The sequence below is a fragment of the Bos indicus genome, chromosome 26 (genome assembly GCF_029378745.1).
Source record: "Bos indicus isolate NIAB-ARS_2022 breed Sahiwal x Tharparkar chromosome 26, NIAB-ARS_B.indTharparkar_mat_pri_1.0, whole genome shotgun sequence".
Classification (NCBI taxonomy): Eukaryota; Metazoa; Chordata; class Mammalia; order Artiodactyla; family Bovidae; genus Bos; species Bos indicus.
In genome coordinates this window covers 127,899-141,281 of record NC_091785.1, presented here as the reverse complement: position 1 = coordinate 141,281, position 13,383 = coordinate 127,899, and the positions used below count along the sequence as shown (strand labels likewise).

General features: G+C 38.8%; 1 pseudogene; it reads left to right on the top strand.

The window, feature by feature from the left end:
• Positions 1 to 13,349, top strand: part of LOC139179897 (ankyrin repeat domain-containing protein 26-like) — a 67,324-nt pseudogene extending 53,975 nt beyond the window's left edge.
• The last annotated feature ends 34 nt before the right edge of the window (positions 13,350 to 13,383 follow it).

Genomic DNA, 13,383 nt, shown 5'->3' with positions numbered 1-13,383 from the left:
TCCTTGTGTTTTGGTAAACTCTGGTTCATTTAATTTAGTGAACACTGTCACTTTTTTGCTCTCTTCCAGATCCAAGTGAAAAAAGAATTGGATAAGGCAGAGGGGAAAGAATAGCTTTAGTGCAGAGAGAAGAATGTTTCCTTTCTGAGGTGCTAAGGTGTCACATCCTCTACATCTGGCTGTTTAATGGAAAATCCAGGTAGTAAAGACAAAAGAGGACAGATTCTGTGTCTTTGTCTTTTTATTTCTCTGTCTCTGCCAGTCAGATGGGGAAGACTGAATATGAATAATTGCATCTTATTAAGAAAACCATTTTTGAAATTTTGGGGAATTTTGTTTCTTTTTCTCAAACAGAAAGGAGCAGATTTCACAAAAATTTCAGTGACTTGTAAGTGATAAAATTAAAATAAACACAAAAATATTATTATCACTTAAATTCAGGGTGAGCACTGAGTCAAATAATAAAATTGAAAACAAAGATCTTTATAATCAATACATAGCAATTATTCTTAGTGTCAAACTTCCATTAAAGGTTGAAGAAGAAAAGAAACACAAAAGTAGTGAAGTGGAAGTATCAGAGAACATATGCGATGCTGCTGATGAGAGTGGATTGTTTCAGCAGAGAAAGATTGGAGGAAACAGCAACCAGGAGTTTCCTGCTATGCAGAATGAGGGTTCTGATAGGTAATCCTGTATCAATATTTAACAGCATGTCCCTTGTTATGTTCCTATAAAATAATTTCTAACTTGAGCTAATATTTGTGATGTACAGATTGTATATTTTACTAGAGATATAGTTATTTGTAATACTCTTGTCCTTTAGCCTTATTACTAGAATGCCTTTGTTAATATACCACCATGTTACATATTAGAGTATTCTGGATTTGACTGCATATTAATCAGTGTGTTGTATATTTAAATTTGTTTTGTCACTAATGAACATTCTTTCATTTCAGTTTGAGGACTTCTTTCAGCATTTCTCATGAGGCGGGACTAGTGGTGATGAACTCCATCAGGTTTGCTTTGTCTGGGACAGTTTTTATTTCTCTTTCATTTCTGAAAGACAATATTTCTGGAAAGAGGCTCTTCCAGGGTTTTGGCTGGCAGGTTTTTCTCTCCTAGCTCTTTGAGTATGTCCATGGAGGGAGGCCAAATTGCTGATGGTGGCGGGAAAACCGATGAGGCATCAGTCTTTCAGCAGTGATGTGGTCGCCACATCATGTGGGTGATTTAAAAGTGAGCTCTCCTCCCCTGGCCAAATATTTCTTTGGTTTCTTCTTTCATGGTATATGTGCCTCATGTCATTTAAAATACCACCTAAATTATGTGTGGCTTTTTTCTGTGAATTCTCTTTTTCATTTATTTTTGGCTGCGCTGAGTCTTTGCCGCCACAGTGCTTGGGCTTCTCAGTGTGGTGGCTTCTCTTGATGCTGAGTGTGGGCTCTAGGGTACTGGCTTCAGTAGCTGTGTAGCAGGGTTTAGTTTTACCATGGCATGTGGCATCTTCCCTGACCAGGAATGGAATGCCTTCCCCCTTTATTGGTAGGTGGAGTCCTAAGCACTGGGCCACCAGGGAAGTCCCTAAATTCACCATTATTATATTTAGAAGCAAAACAAAAAATATAGTGTAAATCTACTTATGACTCCCATGTCTAAGAGTCAAGGCGCTTAGCCAGTGTACTCTAGGTTTGCAGTGTAGCCCTTGAGGTTCTTCTCAGTGTCTTTCCAGATGCATCTCTCTATTTTCTTCCATGTATTTTGTGCTCTTCCTTCCAGGTTCCTCAGAAACAACCTAGATGTCCTGTGCCTGATGTTTGTGCTCACATTCGAATCTCCAGGTAGAATGATTTTCTCCCTTTTCTGCTTCTCATGACCTCCTCTCTTCACTTCTGCAAATCCTTCCTTATTTCACTTTTCACTTTCATATATCAAGTTTTATATACTGTATCATAATCATGTCTGTGTTTGAAGGAAGAATTTGTTTTCTTGCATACGGTTGGTACTCTATAACTCTCTTGTGAATTAATCAACAACTTAAGATGGGTAAGAGCTGGAATTTTGTAAGAATTGGTTGTTTTTTTTTTCTTTATCAGTAGAATTATTGGAAAACATTGGCTTTTTTTGTGGACTTTTTAAAGTAGCGATCCTGGTGTGCACAGGAAGGCAGTAAAGAAAAAGAACAATGATAAATGGACACTGGACGAACGTGTGGTTGCACCAATATTTGAAAAGACCGATTCACTGACTGGTGGTCTGCTGCACTTGAATGATGACAGCATTTTAAGGGAAGTGGATCAGGGTGATGACAGGTACATTCTCCAGATTCTTTGTTTGTAGGGGAAGACATATTAGCACTGAATACTTCTTCTGGAAATAGAGCAGCATTATACAGTACTCAGGCCAAGACAAGAGATTGCTCAACTCTAGTGGACGAACACTGCTGAAATGTTAAGGTGAAGTCCAGTGCCTTTGGCGGAGAAGTCATTTCAGTAAATTGTCCCCTTGGAAGCTAGACTGTAATGAATACAGGTAAACATTCAGTAGGGAATGTTATTGGGACAGGCAATGAAGAATTGGATGGTAACTAAAGAGGAATGTGGAGTTCACAGGTGTTACTTGTTTTATGTTAAGAAGGGAGCTTTTAGAGTATGTATGCTATTGGAGGGAGAAGGCAATGGCAACCCACTCCAGTACTCTTGCTTGGCAAATCCCATGGACTTAGGAGTCTGGTAGGCTGCAGTCCGTGGGGTCGCTAGGAGTCAAACACTACTGAGTGACTTCACTTTCACTTTCCACTTTCATGCATTGGAGAAGGAAATGGCAACCCACTCCAATGTTCTTGCCTGGAGAATCCCAGGGATGGGGGAGCCTGGTAGGCTGCTGTCTATGGGGTCACACAGAGTTGGACACGACTGAAGTGACTTACCAGTAGCAGCAGCATGCTATTGGAAATGAGCCAGCAGATGGCGTGTTTATTTAGTTTAGTCTTGTTTGCATTTCCAATACTAGAAACCTTATTGATTGTATGACATTATCTTTAAACTATTACGGTGAACTAATTGTACATATGACTTCTGTTCATGTATAGTTTTATGGTAAGGGCTTGTTCATTGGTTCTGAAGTGTAATATTTCTATGTAATGGAATATGCAGATGATTGCTTAAGTTAATTCTATCATATATAGATTTTCAAAAATTACGTAATTGTGAATTTACAAACACATAGGCTATACTGAATAGGATATGGTCATTCCTTGATAATTCTAGCTGACAGTTACATGATGAGTAGCTGTGATTTTGTAAGGTGCTCTGAAACATCACATCATATTAACTTCATAGTTGTTTATAGATTCCAGGGAAAAGGGGAAGATTTTGTTTATATTCAATAGAAAAACATTATTAGCAGTCTTTCACAAATTATTCCTTTTGCATGATAAAGATCTAAATGACAAAACCCGTACTTCTTTTACTAAGTGTGTCATTAACATATATTGTGTGCTCAATACATGTATGTCAGATGCATGAAGAAACAGCACAATGGGTGAATGAATGCTTATTGATGATTTTTTTTTACAGAAAACAAAACTTTATTGACAGTAGATATGCAGGCTTACCTACTTCTGATGTCTTTTTATTTTTTGAGAAATATGTTTTAAGATTCAGAAATCATTATTTATAGCTATAGCTAGACCTGAAATAATACTATAGATTCATTTGCTATCATATTACTTAAAAAGACTTTTCAATATTACTTTCTCAGCATATTTTGGAAGAGCAGTTTTGAAGCCAGACTTCCTGGGTTTGAATTCTGGGTCTGTTGGTGACATGCTGAGTGGACTTGGGCAAGTTCCTCAGCCTTTGTGTGCTCCATTTCTTCCTATCCTATCTCCCAGAATGACTGTGGGGATGAAAATGCCTTTAGGACATGTTAGGTGCTTCTGATAATGCATAGCTGATGCATAGGACGTCCTCAAAAAGCTAATATCTTGGTTTTTCAAATGGATTTCTTTCTTAGAAGAACTGAAGGAATACCTCCCAGGTAGGTCGTATTGCCATAAAAGTTAGTTCTTATGGAAAAGAACAGGTGCAAAGAATACTGGTATACTGTTTCCTATTACACAATGCAAGTAACTTTATGTTTTTCCTTTTCTTTAGATCTAACTGTAATACTTTATTAGTATTACTGATATATTTTCTGTGTCCTTTAATGCTGCTCTAATTTATTTCTGCATCCTTTATAGACAATTACTTGCCAATGGAAAAAGTTTATATAAAAAAGAAAAGTTTAGGTATTGTTTGTATTTTTGAATATTTAATATTAGCCTGAAAAGAATCATTTGTTCTTTTAGGCCTGCAAGGAAAACACCATATGAAAAGAAGAAGGTATAGTAAAAAAAAAAAAAAAATGAACTTTCAAAAATATTATCCTTATCGAAAATACTTTGTCAAAGGAATAGTGCTAAAATAGAAAATCTTCCTTTGTTGTAGAGAAGTTTACTTTGAACACATCATTTAGAAACACTGTTGATAAAGTTATCCTTTTGATAAAAATCTCTTCTTTTAAGAAATGTCTGTTTTTGTTTTGATACAGAGATTTATCACCTCTGTACACTTGGTGTATTTATATATATTTTAAGGACATTGTGAAAGAGTATTGTTTACGTGTAGGTCAAAGAACTAATTAATTATGTGAATGAACTGGATGACTTAACTCAGTCGTCCGAGACTGTTTCTGAGGATGGTGACGTGCTTTACTCTAGGAATTCCACGTTGCAAGTAGAACCTCACAACGTGGGGTATAAAGGTAGGACTGCAGTGTAAATGTTAACGAAAAGCCTGTCTGTGTATAGAGGAGTGATATATGCACACCTTGTCAGTACTGCTCTAGAGCCAGTGATATGCTACAGTGCCGTGCATCTCAGAAGTTTGTTTTGCCTTAAAAGGACATGAAAGTGAGTGTATACTCTGAGCCACAGGCCTATGATACTCTCACTCACTGTACCTTCTGTTGACTCTTCTTTCCTGTGCCTTCACCCATGGTCAGGTCAGCATCATTTTCCTCCTAGAGTAACTGAAATAATCTCAGGACTTCTTTTCCTGCCACTCCACCTGGCAGAACCTCAGTCTGCACAGCAACTGTAATTATTGCCTATTTTTAAACATTTAGGTCCCATCATGCTACCCCCTTGCTTCAAGCCCAACTGTTGCCTCTCTTTGCTGCATGGTTAAAGGTCACAATTGTGTGGTTCCATCTGGTTTTAGTTTTCACCCTTCTTTCTACATGAATTCTAGAATCAGCTTGTCAATTCCCTAAAATGTCTTCTGGTCTTAACTTTTTCATTTTCCTTCAGTTCAGAATACTTTGTACTTTCTCTTTTCATTACCTCTTTGATCCAAGGGTTATTTAGACCCATGTGATTTAGTTTCCAAATATTGAGAGTTTTCCAGAGATCCTTCTGTGCTCTTGCTTCTCATGATTCATTAGGTGCATCCAGAGGGGCTCTGGGGCTAGGGCTGATGATTTCCTGCCTTGGAGGCAAGACCTTGCTGACTACCCTGTTAATTCTGCTGATACCTAGGAATTTTCCAGCCTGGCTCATGAGAATAGACAGAATTCCTGGGACTGAGTGAGCACCAGTCACAGGTTCCTATAGTCTTTTCAGATGGTTTCTCCCTGGTCTCAGGTGGTTTCTCCCAGATGGTTTCTGTTTGTTCATCTGCTGAATACCCGAGGGGCTCCTGAGATCCCCAGGGTCCTTTTTCTCTCTGTTCCACTCTCTCCTCTCCACAGTTCTGATCTGTGATCTCTGCCCACTTTGGTTCACCAGACTGTCAGCTTCATCACCTCCTGTCAGGGAGTCTGGCTAACTCAGCTTCCATTCCTTCTCCCCGTGTTGGGGCCTGAGAATTCTCTCAAGGCAGTGAGCTGGGGCATTCCTTAGGCTAATCTCATGTGTTTCCAGGATCATTGTCTTTCATTCCCTGAAGTCCTTTGTCATGAAAATCATCGTTTAATGTATTTTGTCCGCATTGTTTTTGCTCACTCCACTCAGGAAGGTAAGTCAGTAGCTGTTCACTCTGTCTTGGTTAAAAACATAATGACAGCTGGAGACTGTCCACAGAGTTGTTCTTCCTACTCTACTTACTACTTCCTGCTCATCCTTCATTTCTCAGTGTGACATCTCTTCCCCAGGGAAATCTTTCCTGGACCCAGTCTATGTCAAGTTCTGTTATGTGATCATAGAACTCTCTTTTCTTAGAGTATCTATCTGAGTTCATAATTATTTTATTTGTCCTTGTCTCCTACTAGACTTCAAGCTAAACAAGACCCAGGGGCATCTGTTTTATTTGCAGAACTTAGAATAATGTCTTCCACATTATAGACCCTTAATATCTGTTCAGTGCGTGGATGAGTGAACATGAAAGGCAAAGTCCTTTATACTCAAAAATTACTCACATAAGTTTTTTTGTTTGTTTCTATCTTTGTTTTCTTCATCATGCAGATTCTGTTAGCTTGTTGAAAATTCAGGATACAATTCTTTCACATGAAAGATTAGTAGATTTTCAAAGAAGCCAAAGAAGCCACTGTGAACTACTTAGAGGAGAATTTTACAGAATGAAAAGTAAGGTTCATGGGCTACAAAAAGAGCTGTCAGAAACCAAAGAAGTGAAATCACAGTTAGAGCATCAGAAAGTGGAGTGGGAACGAGAGCTCAGCAGCTTGAGACACTATACACCTCACCTTTAAGGAAATATTTGAACTATTGTTTCCTTTAATTCTGCAGAGACATAGACGTGTCATAAGGACTAACTTATCCTCTAGGATTTTACAGAGGAGAAAGTGTTACTAGTATTTTGGAGGGTGAAATTCTTAGAAATAATATAGCAGGTTCTTAACAGTGAATGCTTCTAATAACTTAATGTATATTTTTCCAAATCATCATTTTCATGAGCATACAGAAGTCCACCATAATAGAAACCCCATTAAATATTTACTGAAGCAACAGTTAGAACTGGACATGGAACGACAGACTGGCTCCAAATAGGAAAAGGAGTATGTCAAGATTGTATATTGTCACCCTGCTTATTTAACTTCTATGCAGATTACATCATGAGAAATGCTCGGCTGGAAGAAACACAAGCTGGAATCAAGATTGCCAGGAGAAATATCAATAACCTCAGATATGCAGATGACACCACCCTTATGGCAGAAAGTGAAGAGGAACTAAAAAGCCTCTTTATGAAGGTGAAAGAAGAGAGTGAAAAAGTTGGCTTAAAACTCAACGTTCAGAAAATGAAGATCATGGCATCTGTTCCCATCACATCATGGAAAATAGATGGAGAAACAGTGTCAGACTTTACTTTTTGGGGCTAAAAAATCACTGCAGATGGTGACTGCAGCCATGAAATTAAAAGACATTTACTCCTTGGAAGAAAAGTTATGACCAACCTACATAGCATATTCAAAAGCATAGACTTTACTTTGCCAACAAAGGTCTGTCTAGTCAAGGCTATGGTTTTTCCAGTGGTCACGTATGGATATGAGAGTTGGACTGTGAAGAAAGCTGAGCAACGAAGAATTGATGCTTTTGAACTGCGGTGTTGGAGAAGACTCTTGCGTGTCCCTTGGACTGCAAGGAGATCCAACCAGTCCATTCTGAAAGAGATCAGCCCTGGGATTTCTTTGGAAGGAATGATGCTTAAGCTGAAACTCCAGTACTTTGGCCACCTCATGCAAAGAGTTGACTCATTGGAAAAGACTCTGATGCTGGGAGGGATTGGAGGCAGGAGGAGAAGGGGATGACAGAGGATAAGATGGCTGGATGGCATCACTGACTTGATGGACGTGAGTCTGTGTGAACTCCAGGAGTTGGTGATGGACAGGAAGGCCTGGTGTGCTGTGATTCATGGGGTAGCAAAGAGTCGGACACGACTGAGCAACTGAACTGTACTGAACTGAAATTGACTTCCAATTGTTTTTCACTTTTCTGTATTCTATTTAATACTCCAAGGAACACCTTTTCTATAAATTCATTTCTACCTTTCTAATTATTTTAAATACATTTTCTTTAATAATATCATATAATGTGGTCAAAGTATGAGAACTTAAAAGTGGTCTGTAATCTATATTTCTAAACTATTCTTAGTTTATATTACTTTACATTCCCACCCACAGATTTATGAAGTAGCCATTTTTCTCAAGAGAAAATGAAAACAAAATTTATGCAGTTTTTTTCTTAACCCTCTGTCTGAAAACAGTGACCATTATTAAGTGTTTTTCATTGTATTCCCCTAACATTTACTATTTTAAACATTGTGAAGAGGAAACGAAATTTATTACAGCAGTGAATGATCTCATGATTTTCTAAGAAGAGTTTTAAATTTTTCAGATTCACCTTAAAGCAAGAAGAAGAGAATAGAAGAAATGCCTAGATGTTATATGAAAAAATGAGGGAGCATTTAACAAGAAAAGAAGACCAATATAGTAAATAAGTTGAAGTGAAACAGCACCTAGAACTCACTTTCCAAGCAGTAGAAGTGATAGTGAAGACTGAGAGAAATAATCTGAATCAGGTAGAGTAATCTTTGGTAAAAATTTCAAATTTCTAACACGATTTTATCAATATTATTTACAATATCTACTTTTTAAAAAATACCATTTATTTAGTGTCATTTTGTTTAGTGTTTTAGGAAATTTTAGGTTAATTGTTAAAAACAAAAGAAAAGAAATTCAAAGTTCCCAAAGTAACAAGGCCGGAAATAAGAATTGTATGATCCTGACATGCTGGGTGCACTTTTTCGAGCAGAGGGAGGGAGAGGTCACATCAGTAGCTCACACAATAGATCCTGAGAAACCACAGGGTTGAGAATGGTGTAGAAACTGGAGGTTAAGCTCTCAGCCCACCTCAGGCAACCAATCCTTCAGCCTTGATGGAACATTCGTGAGTGAATAGGTCTAGAAGAGAAGGGGTGCTGGGAGGGACCATCCTGCCTAATTTTACACCGAGTTGCCTCTGGCCTTCAGTCTGGCAGGTGGCTGAGGGTCGTGGACCCCCCTCCCTCTGTGCCCATGAGCCCTCCAGTCCACCTGCCCCATGAACAGCTCAGAGCTGGCTCCAGCTTTCCCAGCTGCATTCTCCCTTACAGCAGAGTCCTCAAGGACAGGTGTTAACTGGCGTCCTCGAGAGGTGCAGGGATTTTTTTCCCAGCAGTTGGTAGAAACCAGACAATTTTGAAGTTGATTGTCCTTCCTTCTGCAGAGTTCTTGAGTGGCATCTCACAGCAGAGGAATTTGCTCCCACACCTGATGTCCCTCTCAAACATGGACTGGGTCCCATCCCTGAGGTCCTAGCAGCAGATCCCCCACAATGAAAAGCTCTCAGGAAGAGCTCGGGAAAGTAGTATTTGTAATTCAAATCCATTTGTCTAGAGCAGTTAGGTGGTCACATACGATGGCCTCATCCAAGGAGAGGCCTTTAATATTTTCCATAGGAATTGATCTCAAATCTTTTGTGACTATCTCCGAGGAGCCAGCACCCTGATTGTGGTTTAGGCAAGGAGGACCATGTGTGGTCCACCATCGACTGCGCTACCTGACCAAGTCCCTCTGCTCTGGAGTGAACGTGTCAGTCACTCCATGCATGTCGTCACCTTCAGTGTCTGAATCAGAGTCCATTCTTGGCTCCACTGTCATTCTTTAACCAATACCCTGTCAACAACCTTTTCACATCATTTACTGTTTTTTTGTAAAAACTGCGACATCAGTTGTAAAAACACTTTTGAACACTTTAAAAAGTTGTTTCTTTAGAATAAACTTATAAAAGTGCCTCCCCCGCACCAAGGGGCAGGGGGAGGGGGGAAACAACAAAACTCTTGCTACCAATTAAAGATATTCTGGGTTTTGGTAATGATTTCACTTCCTCAATTGATCATTCGGTTAGTTTATCACTTCCCCTAATGGTAAGGAGGAAACTATAGGCTGTTCAGAGACCACATTTTGGATGTGATTCTTCTACTTGTGAGAAAATGAGCACTCTGCCCTGTGAGTGTCCTATTTCAGTACAATGAACTTTTCAAAATAGTGATAGATATGGCATAATATATATTTAGTGATAGTTATTAAGTGCTTTTAATCATATTTTCCCCATCTTACTATTTTAAACATAATGGAGAGATAATGAAAGTTGTTGCAGCAGCAAATAATCTCATAGTTTTCTAAGAACTTTCTAAATTTTAGCTTATTTACCATTAGTGTATGTACCATGAATGAAGTAGGAAGCTTATTTTGTATTGATATGTTTGTACTAGAGACATGTGGTTTGATGTAAGAAGACTAGTAGAGTCCAAAGACCTGGCGAAAAGGCTGCAGCTTACTCATATTTTTAACATTTTCCTTTCCAGAATCATTACAGCTAATGAGTTAATTAATGTTTGTAGAAGTGTCTAGTACAGTTGTCAATTGGTGTAATTCTTGTAACTGTCTATTAAAATGTTAGAAGGTAACATATTCTCAAGCAAAAACTTTTTGTACAAAATTTAGTCTATTTATACAGAGTTAAGAGTCTTACTGTGAAGTAGATATATAGGAGGTATCAAATGCAGTGTTATAAACCTAGAAAGTGGTGTTGTTTATTGAATTATAGTTAACAATATTCTGTTAGTTTCAGGTATACAGCACAGTGATTCAGATATATATGTATATGTGTGTGTATTTTATATAAATGGGGCTTCCCTGCTGGCTCAGACTGTTATGAATCTGCCTGCAATGCAGAAGACCTGGGTTCAGTCCTTGGATTGGGAAGATCCCCTGGAGAAGGTGGAGAAGGCAATGACACCCCACTCCAGTACTCTTGCCTGGAAAATCCCATGGGCAGAGGAGCCTGGTAGGCTGCAGTCCATGGGGTCGCTGAGAGTCAGACACCGAGCGACTTCACTTTCACTGTTCACTTTCATGCATTGGAAAAGGAAATGGCAACCCACTCCGGTGTTCAGAATCCCAGGGACAGTGGAGCCTGTTGGGCTCCAGTCTATGGGGTCGCACAGAGTTGGACACGACTGAAGCGACTTAGCAGCAGTAGCAGCAGCAGCCTGGAGAAGGAAATGGCTGCCCATTCCAGTTTTCTTGCCTGGGAAATTCCATGGACAGAGGAGCTTGGCAGGCTATAGTCTATGGGGTCCCAAAGAGTTGGACATGACTGAGTGACTAATACACATACACACTCACTCACACACACGCTCACATGTACACACATATTCCGTTTCAGATTCTTCTTGCAGAATATTAGGTGTAGTTCCTTATGTTGTATAGTAGATCTCTGTTGGTTATTTTATATCTATTCATGTGTATATGTTAATCCCAACATCCTTGCTGCAAATAGCATTATTTCATTCTTTTTTATGGATTACTAGTTTTCCATTATATAAATATTCCACATCAGATGCAATTTTTAAGTGTAGTCACATCTATGAATCTTTTATTTTAAGCCTTTGGGTTTGTTATAGTTCAGAGAGAAGCCTTTTCAGTTCTGAGCTTCTTGAAAAGTCTCTTGGTATTTCTTTTTGATTTTCATGGATTCATTGTCTTACATTAAATTTTTGAACCTTTGGGAATTCCTGCTTGTATAAAGTCTGAGGATTGAATTGAACCTTATTTTTTCCTGTTGGAGACACACTTGGGGCAGTCTTTTCATTGTATAAACATACAAGTTAGTCTTTCATTTCAGAAGAAATCATGGAATGTCACTTTACTGAGTACTAGCTAAACATCTCCTTTTTTTTCACTTAGGTTTATGATAGTTGTGAAGAAACAAAAGACCTGTTGCACAAAAAGCACATGCTGCAGGAGGAAATTGCCATGCTAAGACTGGAGATAGATGCACTGAAAAATCAGCACCGGGAAAAGGAAGAGAACTATTTTGAGGACATTGAAATTCTCAAAGTAAAGAATGATGATCTTCAAAAGGCAATAAAACTGAATGAGGAAACGTTAACAAAGACTATATCCCACTACACAGGCCAGCTTAATGCTCTGACAGCTGAGAATACAATGATAAACTCTAAGCTGGAGAACAAAAAAGAAAGTAAATAAAGACCGGAACAGAAGTGAAATCCTACTGTTCTAGACTGGCTGCTGCCTTACATGATCATGATTAAGGTCAGACATCAAAAAGAGATCTGGAACTTGCCTTCCAGAGAGCAAGAGATGAATGGTTATGCTTGCAGGACAAAATGAAGTATGATGTGGCTAATCTAAAAGATAACAGCGAGATGCTTTCCCAGCAACTATCTACAGTGGAAAGTATCTTCAATAAGCTGAAAATCAAGCTGCATCACACGAGAGATGATCTTAGAGAAAAGACTTTGATGTTAGAACGTGTCCAGAGAGATCTAAGTCAATCAGAGTGTCAAAAGCAGGAAATTGAACACATTATCAGAATGAACAAGGCAAAGTGAATACATGCCTTGGAAAGCAGGAATCCTTAGAGGAGAGATTATCTCAACTCCAGAGTGAAAACATGTTGCTCCGACAGCAACTGGGTAATGCACAAAACAGAGCCAACAGTAAAGTGAAGACGGTCATTAGCATCCAAGACCAGTTTCAGCAGATCGTGAGAAAACTTCAGGCCAAATATGAGAAACAAGGTCTGTTGCTGGAGAAAAGAAACAATGAGTTAATCAAGGAATATAATCATTTAAAAGAGAGAATGTATTGGTATGAAAATGAGAAAGCAGAAGGAAAAGTGAGCATCCAGAAGGAGAAATAATTCTCAGACTTCCTGAAAGAAAGTTAAAAGTGATTCTTGATTCTGGCTAAATGTTGAATGTGCTGTTGCTGCTAAGTCACTTCAGTTGTGTCCGACTCTGTGCGACCCCATAGATGGCAGCCCACCAGGCTCCCCCGTCCCTGGGATTCTCCAGGCAAGATCACTGGAGTGGGTTGCCATTTCCTTCTCCAATGCATGAAAGTGGAAAGTGAAAGTAGGAAGTCATTTGGTCATGTCCGACTCTCAGCGACCCCGTGCACTGCAGCCCACCAGGCTCCTCCGTCCATGGGATTTTCCAGGCAAGAGTACTGGAGTAGGGTGCCATTGCCTTCTCCAAATTTGAATCTAGTTGAATATAAAAAATACACAGGCTGTGAATCTATGGTCTCTAAACCAGCCTAAAAGCATACCTTATATCCAGCAAATAAAAATTAGACCGAAGAAATCCTTTACTTTGAGTAGGGACATTGTGTCATTTATGAAATGTTAAGAGATTTAGTTCTATATTGTTAACATAGACAGGTGCTATTAATTTACTCTTTATTAAGGTAATAATTTTAATCTTTATGTTACCACATTTCAGTATCATGACGAAGCAGATAAATGAAATGCTCAAACCT